Genomic DNA, 12773 nt, shown 5'->3' on the forward strand with positions numbered 1-12773 from the left:
GAGAGGGAAAACGGGGAAGTACAGACCAGTTAGCCTGACTTCGGTGGTGGGAAAGATGCTGGAGTCAATTATTAAAGAGGTAATAATGGGGCATTTGGATAGCAGTAAAAGGATTAGTCCAAGTCAACATAGATTTATGAAAGAGAAATCATGCTTGACTAATCTTCTGGATTTTTTTGAGGATGTGACAAGTAAAATGGTGCCAGTGAATGTAGTGTATCTAGACTTTCAGAAAGCCTTTGATAAGGTCCCGCACGGGAGACTGGTGACTAAAATTAGAGCACATGGTATTGGGGGTAGGGTGTTGACATGGATAGAAAATTGGTTGGCAGACCGGAAGCAAAGAGTGGGAGTGAACAGGTCCTTTTCAAAACGACAGGCAGTGTAGAGTGGAGTACCGCAAGGCTCGGTGTTGGGGCCACAAATCTTTACCATATATATTAATGATTTGGAAGAGGGAATTAGGAGCAACACTAGCAAGTTTGCGGATGACAAAAAGGTGGGTGTCAGTGTGAACTGTGAAGAGGGTGTTAGGAGGTTGACCTGGACAGGTTGAGTGAGTGGGCAGATGCGTGGCAGATGCAGTATAATATAGATAAATGTGAGGTTATCCACTTTGGTGGCAAAAACAAGGGGGCAGATTATTATCTCAATGGGGTTCGGTTAGGTAAGGGGAAGGTACAGCAAGACCTGGGTGTCCTTGTACAATAGCCACTGAAAGTTGGCGTGCAGGTACAGCAGGCAGTGAAGAAAGCTAATGGAATGTTGGCCTTCATAACAAGAGGATTTCAGTATAGGAGTAAAGAGGTTCTTCTGCAGTTGTATAGGGCTCTGGTAAGACCACATCTGGAGTATTGTGTACAGGTTTATGACTCCTATTTTGAGTAACGACATCCTGTCATTAAGTCAGTGCAGCGTAGGTTCACGAGATTGATCCCTGGGATGGTGGGACTGTCATATGAGGAAAGATTGAAAAGACTAGGCTTGTAATCACTGGAGTTTGGAAGGATGAGGGGGATCTTATAGAAACATATACAATTATGAAGGGACTGGACAAGCTAGATGCAGGAAAAAGGTTCCCGATGTTGGGCGAGTCCAGAACCAGGGGCCACAGTCTTTGAATAAAGGGGATGTCATTTAAGACTAAAGTGAGAAAAAACCGTTTCCACCCAGAGAGTTGTGAGTTTATGGAATTCTCTGCCACAGAGGGCAATGGAGGTCAAATCACTGGATGGATTTAAAAGAGAGTTAGATAGAGCTCTAGGGACTAGTGGAGTCAAGGGATATGGGGAGAAGGCAGACACGGGTTATTGATTGGGGACGAACAGCCACGATCACAATGAATGGTGGTGTTGGCTCGAAGGGCCGAATGGCCTCCTCCTGCACCTATTTTCTATGTTTCTATGTAACAACAACGGATGGACAACAAACATATTTTGTTGTGTTTTTGTCCGGGACAATGAATGTGGAGAGTGAATCAGGTCGGTGATCGCGAATGGATCGACTGGGCTAATATTCGAATGGGCTAATATTCACTGGAATTTAGAAGGATGTGAGGCGATCTGATGGAAACATATAACACTTTTAGCCAATTGGACAGGCTGGATGCAGGAAAAATGTTCCTGATGTTGGGGGAGTCCAGAACCAGCGGTCACAGTTTATAAATAAAGGGTAGGTCATGTAGGACTGAGATGAGGGAGAACTTTTACACCCGCAGTGTTGTGAATATGTGGCATTCTCTGCCACAGCAGGCAGTAGAGGTTAATTCACTGGGTATATTCAAGAGAGAGTTGGATATAGCTCTCAGGGTTAATCGAATCAAGGCATATGGGGAGAAAGCTGGAACAGGGTACTGATTTTGGATGATCATTCATGATCATATTAAATGGCGCTGCTCGCTCGACGGGCCGAATGGCCCACTTCTGCACCTATTTTCTATGTTTTTATGTTTCTACGTTTCTATGGTGACGTTTTGGAGAGTGAATCCATTTATCTGGGATGGAACATGATTTTCATGAACCGGGCCAATGGGCGAATTAAAGGCTGATTTAGTTAACTCGGATAAAAGTGATGCAAATTGGAAAAACAGGCCAGGGCAAATTCTACACATTAAAAAGTTACGCCCTGTGTTATTTTTAGCAGACTATAGAGACATTGGAATGCAGACATACAGCTCCAAGATAATTGCACCAGGAATTGGCAGGGTGGGGACGAATGCGGTTTGGCATATTTGCTGGTTCCGTGAAGGTATGAAATACAGGATTTGATACAACTGTACAAGACACCAGTAAGATGCACACCTCCAGATTCAGGGACAATTTATTCCCAGCTTTTATCAGGCAACTGAATTCTCCTGCCACAACCAGTGAGCGGTGCTGAACTACTATCCAAATTGTTGGTGCCCCTCGGACTATTCTGGCTTTACCTTGCACTAAAAGTTCTTAACTTACCATATCTATACACTGGAAATGGCTTGATTTTCTCCTGACTGGATAGCATGCAACAAAAGCTTTTCGCTGTGGCTCAGCACACGTGACCATAAACTAAACTGAACAACTGAACTGACTGCATTGATAGTACCTTCCCCCTCATTTCCATCCAGGGATCACAGCCGTCCTTCCAAATGAGACAGAGGTTGACGGTCATCTCATCTACTGCATCCTGTATTCCAGGGACGCCTGGTGTACACTCGTGTGAAAGTACAGAGTCACCGACCATGTCAAGTCAAGTCAAGTCAAGTTTTAATCGTCACTTGCACATAAAATGTAAGCTTCATTTGGCCGAACACTTGCACTCGGTCCGCCAAGGGTTGCCGGATGCCAACCATTTAAACCACTCTTCCCATTCCCACATTGACCATACTATTCCGTTCCTTCTCCGTTGCCAGAGTGAGGCCACACACAAACTGGAGGAACATTGCCTCATATTCCCAACAACATCAATAACAGTGTTTTTATTATATGCAGCAGCACTGACAGGGCCAGTGATTACAAGTCTGGATGATTACAGACATGGGGGATGGAATGGCAACATTCCTTGAGTCAGGAGCAATGATTATTTACAGACATTGGAGTCGGGAAGAGAAGTTGTGTGGCCCGCAGCTTAGGGAGGGAAGGTGGTGAGGAGTGATCTCGATGCAAGTTCATGTTAAGGACAAGTAAGAATGTCATCACCCCGCCTCGGTACATATGACAATTAACAACCATTACTATTTTTCTCTCTTGGGCTGAGGGCGGCGATTAAAATGTAACCTGATCGATTGGGTGAAAGGGGGAAGAAACAGAGGCAGATAATCAGAGAGGCAAAAATGTAAAATTGATAATCAAACCCACTGACAATATTGTAGGTCCGTAGATTAATACGACAGATAGAGTAAATACCCTGTTGCTGAATTTAGATAATTTGCACTACCAGTAACATTCACAAGAACCGAATAGAAAGATTGTGTTTATTCGAAGTATGTGTTTGGTGCTTCTAATACTCCAATTGAAATAAACCCAAATCGCTTTGGACAGTATAGCTTGCTTTTAAACTCTGTGGTGGATGTTCCTGCCTGCAAATTGACTTCTGCATTTCAGTTGTCATTCCTGGCTGCACGTCAAAGAGATCGACGCCAATAAAAGAAATGAGAGGACATTGTGTAAATTGACATTGTTGCTGTACGAACTCCATCTTGGAGGGAATAATGCATTCCCGAAGCGCAAACAGGTGTAGTGGATAGACGGAGTCCACGGGCATGGATTGCACTTTGGCCACTCGCGTTTTCTGTGAAACATTGAAACATGGAAACATAGAAAATAAGTGCAGGAGGAGGCCATTCGGCCCTTCGAGCCCGCACCGCAATTCATTGTGATCATAGCTGATCGTCCCCCATCAATAACCAATGCCTGCCTTCTCCCCATATCCCTTGACTCCACTAGCCCCTAGAGCTCTATCTAACTCTCTCTTAAATCTTGTGATTGAGGCAGTGCAGCGTAGGTTCATGAGATTGATCCCTGGGATTCCGGGACTGTCATATGAGGAAAGATTGAAATGACTAGACTTGTATTCACTGGAGTTTAGAAGGATGAGGGAGACCTTATAAACACATATAAAATTATAAAAGGACTGGACAAGCTAGATGCAGGAAAAATGCTCCCAATGTTGGGCGAGTCCAGAACCAGGGGCCACAGTCTTAGAATAAAGGGGAGGCCATTTAAGACTGAGGTAAGACAAAACGTTTTCATCCAGAGAGTTGTGAATTTATGGAATTCACTGCCACAGAGGGCAGTGGAGGCCAAATCACTGGCAGCTGCTGAAGGGAGATTGTTTCAATCTTTATATTTTCACAAAAGTAATTTATGTTCCATTGCCGGACGCGGTTAACGCGTTAAAATGAACGGATCGACAGACAGACAGACAGACAGCTCTGATTTCAGTTGCTGTTTATTTAACTCTTCCCACATTTACATCCTCCTGGTTTTATTTCCCCGCTTACTCGGGTTTTACGACGCGGAATTTGGGGATTAAATGGGAGCCGTTCGTTCAGCGCCGATCTGTTGTCCACCGGGTTTCTGCCCCACAGCCCCTGAGCCCCGCTCCTGACGCCGGTCCCGGGACCCGACCCTTTTACACACCCGGAGCGGAACCGGAGCAGATTCTCAGCCAATGCTCTGCATCCCGAGTTCCGAAGAAAGGATAAAGTTTCTCCGTGAATGTATTCCCAGTGAAGGTGTGGAGATGGGACTTGGTGTCCGCGTCGTAAAATGAAACTATCCCGGATTCGCAACTGAGATAAACTCCCACCCTCCCGGGGATGGGACGGGCGGGGAGAGGGGATAGAGGGGAGGTGACTGCATGAAACACTTGACCAAACGCCCTGATCCTCCAGACCCCTGTCTCCGGGGTCAAGCCACCCTGCCCCGTCCTCTCCACAGACTCTGCGGCGACTCCCAGACTCCACCACTGACTCCCCGACACATCCACCTCCCAGTAATGTCTTCCCGATGTGAATCCCTCTGATCCCAGCAGACACAGACTGACTGTAAATCTCTTCACGGTGTCAGGGAGATTGTTCTGTGTCCCGGTCCATCTCACCCTCTTCTGATCCTCAGACACCTCGAGCTCCGGACCCGCTGTTTCCACATCTAGGGAGACGGAGACTGGGGGGAGAACCAGAGAATCAGAGAATCCCCAGGGGCCGGGAAGAGACTCGGGCAGCGCGGCCCCTGGACCGGGAAGGGAAACCGCTCGGCCTCAGGCGGGAAGGGACGAGTTAACCAGAGAGTTGTGGATTGGATAGGATGGCGGAAAGTGCAGAGGGGTGGAGGTGGGAAGTTATGGCTTGTGGGTGGGTGAGAGGATTGTTACGATAAGCCAATTGTTGGAATAATATCAGGGATGAAAAGACAAATGGTGTGAGGTTTGGATACCAAGTTGTGAGAATCGTGAAGCCTGAGGTAGGGTTATCCGTGGAGGTTGTGGTGGAGGGGAGAAATGGATAGGAGTCCAGTTGAGGCACAGGGAAAAGATGGTTGCGGGAGTGGTGGGAAAGCTGCAGGAGGAGGGGGTTGGGAGGGAGGGAGGGAGAAGGCGTGTGTGTGCGTGTGGGGGACGACGGGTAGGTTTGTTGACAAAAGTCAGATCATTCTATATTCATACCGTCCGTTTGTAAGCTACTCCGCTTAATGGCATCAGATATTTCTCTAACATTGTGTTAAACACAAAGGGGTGATAGAACGAGTCAAAGGCCGGGGAAGCATCTGTCACTGACAATGATTCGGTCTCAGTCCTCGCACTGCAAATAGTGAACACATGGTTATAAATTGAGCACGGAATTGTTATTTTACTTCGGAGTCACGTAAGTGACTACGTGAAGAAGGCCGTCCAGGCGCATGTGCGTCATCTCGTCAGTCGCATTGCGCTGCGACCACGGTAGGAGGTGTGGAACCTCCAAGCCGTGAGTGAAGGAAAACCTGAACGTAAGTATTTTCTACTATTACTTTCAGGCTGCTTTTCTCCGGAGACTGCGTGCAGCGACACAGGCAAGTCTTATGTATGGAGAAAGGTGGGAGGAAGAATAGTAAGCGCACCGCAGTAAGCACTCAATAAGACAAAGTGTCAGAGGGTAGCGGGCGCCCGACTAAAAGTCGATTGTAAAGAAATAACTATTTTACACGGGAGGGGAAAAGTCCCATTGAAACTTCCATAGGGAGCAAGGCCATAAAGAAATAACAGGCCTGGAGGAGTCTGAACTATAGAATTTATAAACTGGAATTCCTCATGGGTAAAACAAACTCTAGAAGGAGTATAAAAGACGCGGGCTTAAAGAGCAACCGCATGGAACACCCAGAAGAGGTTCTGGGAAACGTTGGCCCAGATTTGAGCCAGCGATCGAAATGCCTGATGATAAAGAATATATGGGCTGGCCTGACACGGAGGCAGCACCAGAAATGTCTGAAAGACAATACAGGCGTTGGTCTACAGGAGACCCAGAATATGGAGCAGCACACAAAGTGGGCTGCCAATATACAGCTCAAATGAAGAGCTTGATGTACCCCAAAGAAGGACAAAAAAGCGTCGGCTTATAATAGAGCCATAGCATGAAATACCTGATGATGAATATCCAGGTGAAACCCATTATGAGGAGGAATATCCAGAATACTCTAATAATGAACCATTTGAGGGCCAGAACCCAATGCAAAAAAGAAAAATGCCAGGGCTGGCCCAAAAGTTCTATAGTCCCAGACACAAGGGAAAAGCTCTTCCAGAGGAAATAGCAGAGAGTATAAATTACCTGCTTTCCCATCAATCAGAAGATACAACAATGGATGAAGTTATGAACAAATATGAAATCCTGCAGAACTGTGCTCTGCTAGGAGTGCCAGCTGTTAACAAAGAAGTGTGGAAGTATATGGGCATTGCAGTAAGAGCTCAAGAAATGAGATTACAGCGGGTATTAAGATTGATTGGGTCAAATATTACGGCATTTGCCAAAGATCTGGAAGAAGGGAATGTGACTATGGCACAACAGGATGTAATGGGAATGTGTAATGCACATTTTGAAATAAACTGTATTTGTAAAACTGTGATAATACCTAACATACATCCTAAGTTTGCAGGGCTCTGTAAACCATCTAATATACAATTGCCAAATTTACTCTTTGGAGAAGAGCTTGCCATAAAACTAAAGGTTCTCAACGAAGAATCAAAAACCATCGGGATGATGAAACCACCGATGTTTGGCAGCACAGCTAGAAGGCAATATCCATACCGAAGGGGAACTGGTGAAGGAACAAGTCGCTCGTACTCACATACAAGATCTGGACATACAACCCCAGGACGTGGAGGTCATGGTATTTCCACAAGGGGCAATGTACAAAAAGTGACAACAGTAAACTCTGAGGTAGGTGGCTCTGGTTCTGAAAGAAACATATCAGATGTATCCTACTTACAAGTTGGGGGTAGATTACAATTATTTTTAAAAGAATGGAAACTAATAACATCTGATGCATATATACTGTGCAGTATTATGGGGTTTAGAATTGAATTTTACCAGAATGAAAATCCCCCACACAACATACTCCAAAAAGAATATATTCCTTCTCTAAAGAAGAGATGAGAAGAATTCAAATAGAAATTAAGATTTTGAGTAAAAAAGGGGTAATAGAGAAAACAACTTATCAAAACCATCAGTTTGTATCTAGTATTTTCTCTAGAACAAAAAAGGATGGGGGTACTAGAATCATTTTGGACCTCACAAGTCTTAACTCTTTTGTGCAGTACAAACATTTTAAAATGGAGACTTTTACTAACGCTTTGCAATTCATTTCAACAGAATGCTATATGGCAAGCATAGATCTCCAAGATGCATTATTCTGTTGCGGTGCATGTGCAACATCGCAGATATTTGAAGTTTGTGTGGATGTCTCAAATGTGGCAGTTTTAAGCATTACCATCGGATTGACGTCCGGCCCCAGATTGTTTACAAAACTGTTGAAGTCAATTTTAGCATTGTTAAGAACTCAAGGCCATTTGATAATGGCTTATTTGGATGACATTTTAATTGTGGGAGATACTGAAGCCATGGCAACAGCTTCAGTTTTAAAAAGTAAACCTCACATTTCAAAGAATGGGATTTGTCATTCATTCAGAGATATCCAGACTGATACCTAACAAAATAATTGATTACTTGGGGTTCACTATTAATTCACACCATATGACAGTGAGCTTAACCAAGGAAAAGAAGCTGCAATTGATTGAGGGTTGTAAGGGACTGATTGCAGGCAAACAACCATCAATCAGGCAAGTGGCTAGTTTGCTGGGCAAGTTAATTGCTTCGTTTCCAGCTGTCCAGCTGGGGCCACTACACTATCAGCAATTGCAGAGAGCTAAAATTGCAGCATTAAAAAGACATGCTGAACATTTTGATAGACCTATGCAATTACCGAGCACAGCAATTGAGGATTTAAAATGGTGGATTAAAAATGTGGATTGTTCCTACAGGAAAATAATGATTGAATCACCATCTACCATTTTACAAACAGATGCAAGTGCACTGGAATCGGGAGCTGCGGATGCCATCTCGAGCTGTGGAGATAGATGGAATGCAGAGGAAGAACCTTTGCTCGAGACACATGGCATAAATTATCTTTAATTACTAAGTATAGAGATTTGTCAAAATTACATTTTGATGATAATTTAAGCTATACTGTGATCAACACAGCAAGGAATGCTTTGTCGGCATTACTTATCGAGACCATCGGAACATCAAGTTCTAGGATCACATCCTTTGACTTGTAGATACATGAAGGGCATCTTTAATGCTACTTAGGGATTGGGATCCCATCTCAAATTTGTCGTTAGACAAAATTACGATAAAAGCAGTCATGTTAATGGCTTTAGTATCAGCTCAAAGAGTACAAACATTACACATGTTAAGGATAGACAGAATGGGAATGAAAACAGAGGAAATTACATTCTATGTCTATGACCTGCTAAAACAGAGCAGACCAGGAGTCTCGGGGTGTAAATTGATTTTCATCTTATCCTGCAGATCAAAGACTTTGTGTAGTTACATATTTAAATACTACATTGCAACTATCCAAACATCTTACAGGCTATAGAATCTGCATTATTCATCAGCCATAAAGCCACACAAAAAAGTGACAACACGAACAACTTCAAGATGGCTGAAGAAGGTGCTATTGGATGCAGGAATTGATTACTGACAAATTTAAACCTCATTCCACCAGGGCGGCGGACAACATTGGCGGCCAAGGATTTGGACATTACAATAGACCATATCCTTGCGGCCGCAGGTTGGGAAAATGAAAGGATGTTGCACTAGTATTATCACAAAGAAATTGCAGACCCTGGTGTATTTGGTGGTACTATTTTGAATTCAGTATTAAATGTCTCTAGAGATTAAAATGGGACACATAATGTTTTACCATAAAATAAATCCATCAATTAATTAAACAAGTATGATGGTTTGCATGTTATTGACTGTTTTTCACTCATAGAGTCAAGCAAAATGCAGTGATACGCCGGAACCCAATCTACAGCCTGAAATCACAGCTTTAAAATCTTCACGTAGTCACTCACGTGACTCCGAAGTAAAATAGTAAGATTAAATGAGAACTAACCAGTTTGAAGTTTGATCTTTATTTTATGAGGAGTTACGTCGAGGGACTACGTGCCCTCCGCTCCCACCCTAATAAGATCAAAGGTAAGTTAAGTTTGTATCACGTAGCTTACTATTATGCTTCGGAGTATATCATCTGTGATTTCACACCGCTGCTTTGAAGTTTGACGCGCGTGCGCCTGGACGGCCTACGTGAAGTAGTCCCTCGACGCAACTCCTCATAAAATAAAGATCAAACCTCAAACTGCTAAGTTCTCATTTAATCTTACTATTACATTACACATCCACACAGATTTTGTCAAGAGCATGTCCTACCTGCTCCCCCGACCAGCTTCATCCTGAAATAAATAAAACACAAATCTGAATTTATTGAGATACAAGAAATGCAAAATGCCGGCTTATCATATCTATATACTTTTAAAACTATGTGTGTGTGTGTGGGTGTACGGCATTTTGCCTTTGATTCGTTACTCCGTGAAAACCAGACGCAAAAACGCCGAGATGTTTTACCATTTCACTAGCGATTTTACTTTTACATTCGCACATGCACTCCTTGGTCAGTTATTTCCCCAGATTTTGAGTAAAATTGATCACAAAACTCAAACAAAACTCAATTCTTAAAATCTAAGCGGCTCTTACCAGCTGCTGACGTCACAATGTCCACATGCTGACCAATCCAAGCCTCTTCTCTCTCTCTCTTCATTTGGCAGCCCGGCCCTCCTCCACTCCCCCCCCCCCCCCACCCCCCCACAACCCCCTCTCCGTGTGAGCTCGTGCCACGCCTCCCGCATCTGGACTCCTACGCTCGCTCGCCCGCCCGCTCCAAGCCCCCGCATGCTCAGAGCCGCCCACGCGCTCAGCTGCTGCCCGGCTCACCTCCACAACCCCCCCCCCCCGGCCGGGCTCTGTCCCTCTCTGTGTGGCTCCGTGTCCCTCTCTGTGTGGCTCCGTGTCCCTCTCTGTGTGGCTCCGTGTCCCTCTCTTTGTGGATCCGTGTCCCTCTCTTTGTGGATCCGTGTCCCTCTCTATGTCCCTCCGTGTCCATCTCTGTGTCCCTCTCTGTGCCTCCGTGTCCTTCTCTGTGTGGCCCCGTGTCCCTCTCTTTGTGGATCCATGTCCCTCTCTGTGTGCCTCTGTGTCCACCTCTGTGTCCCTCTCTGTGCCTCCGTGTCACTCTCTGTGTGCCTCCGTCTCCCCTCTCCGTGCCTGCGAATTGGGGGCTACATGTGAGTGGATAGGGCAGGGCATGGGGTAAAAGGAATGAATTAATAATATTAATATAATATCAATGGGGGTGGTTAGTGTGTGTGTGTGTGTGGGGGGGGTGGTTAGTGTGTGTATGTGTAAGAGAGAGAGAGAGAGAGAGAGGAGAGAGAGAGAGAGAGAGAGAGAGAGAGGTTGGTTAGTGGGTGTGTGACGCAACAGGCCACCCCCTCCCCTCGCAACCTTGAGCAAAAATGCGGAGATTTTTACTATTTCAGTAGGGATTTAATTGACGATTTCAGAAATCCACTCCTCTCTAAATCTGGTCAATTATTTCCCCAGATTTTGAATAAAATTGTTCACAAAACATCAAAGAAAATTAAAAATCAAACTGCTGCATGAGCCAAAGTGTCACCTCACAGATGTCCAATGACAATGGATCTCATTTACATATATGACATCACATTGGGACAGGTGAGGGAGATTGGAACCTTCACGTGGTCGCACTAAAATCAAATTTCTGCATGAGTCACAGCGCCATCTCACAATGGGACAGGGGTGGGAGATCTCTCTCCCTCCCTCCCTCCTTTTCACAATGCCTTTGCACCTGGCCCAACTGGCCCCGCCCAGCCCTGCTCCCCCCCCCACCCCCCCCTAGCCTGGCCTGCTGGCCCCGCCCCCAGCTGGTCTGCTGGTCCAGCCCCCCCCCCCCAGCTGCCAGGTTGCAGATTCCATTGATTTTCATTGCATTTAATTTAATTATTTGTCACTTAAAATTACTAATTCTTAACATTAACTTTAATTTCAAAGAGAGTTTAAAAAAAAAAATTTGCCGTATTCAATGATAGCTTAGATCGGACCCGTTGCGTGTGTGTGTGTGTGTGTGCGTGTGCGTGGAGGGGGAGGGAGGAGGGGAGGGGTGGGGATGGTTAGAGGGGAGGTGGTTAGTGTGTGTGTGACGCGGCAGGCTGCTCTCCTGAATTCCATAGAGCTGCCGACAGCTTTCGTGCATGAGACGCCAACGCTTCATTTCCAGAACTTTCTGAATGCGGGACGCACGGTTGCATTTCGCTCTCTCTGTCTCTCCCCCTCTCCCTCTCCCCATCACTCTCTCTCCCCATCTCACTCTCCCCATCACTCTCTCTCCCCATCACTCTCTCTCCCCATCTCTCTCACCCCCCTCTCTCCCCTTTACCCCATTTCCCCCATGTGCCCAGCCAAATGAACTTCCACAGGTTGAGAGTTGAACAGATACATCGGATCTGTCTTCACTAAGGAAGACACAAACAATCTCCCAGATGTACTGGAGGTCAGATGATCTAAGGGGATAGAGGAACTGAAATAAATGTTCATTGGGCGAGAAATTGTATTGGGAAGACTGAAGGGACTGAAGGATGATAAATCCCCTGGACCTGATGGCCTGTATCCCAGGGTCCTCAGGGAGGTGGCTCTAGAAATAGTGGACGCATTGGTGATTATTTTCCAATGTTCAATAGATTCAGGATCAGTTCCTGTGGATTGGAGGATAGCTAACGTTATCCCATTTTTCAAGAAAGGAGCGAGAGAGAAAACAGGGAATTACTGACCAGTTAGCCTGATTTTGGTGGTGGGAAATATGCTGGAGTCAATTATTAAAGAGATAATAATGGGGCATTTGGATAGCAGTAAAAGGGTTAGTTCAAGTCAACATGGATTTATGAAAGCGAAATCATGCTGGACTAATCTTCTGGAATTTTCTGAGGATGTGACAAGTAAAATGGATGAAGGGGTGCCAGTGGATGTGTATCTAGACTTTCAGAAAGCCTTTGATATGGTCCCGCACGGGAGACTGGTGACTAAAATTAGAGCACATGGAATTGGGGGTAGGGTGTTGACATGGATTGTTGAGTGTGTGGGCAGATGTGTGACAGATGCAGTATAATATAGATAAATGTGAGGTTATCCA

The sequence above is a fragment of the Amblyraja radiata genome, unplaced genomic scaffold (genome assembly GCF_010909765.2).
Source record: "Amblyraja radiata isolate CabotCenter1 unplaced genomic scaffold, sAmbRad1.1.pri scaffold_433_ctg1, whole genome shotgun sequence".
NCBI lineage: Eukaryota > Metazoa > Chordata > Chondrichthyes > Rajiformes > Rajidae > Amblyraja > Amblyraja radiata.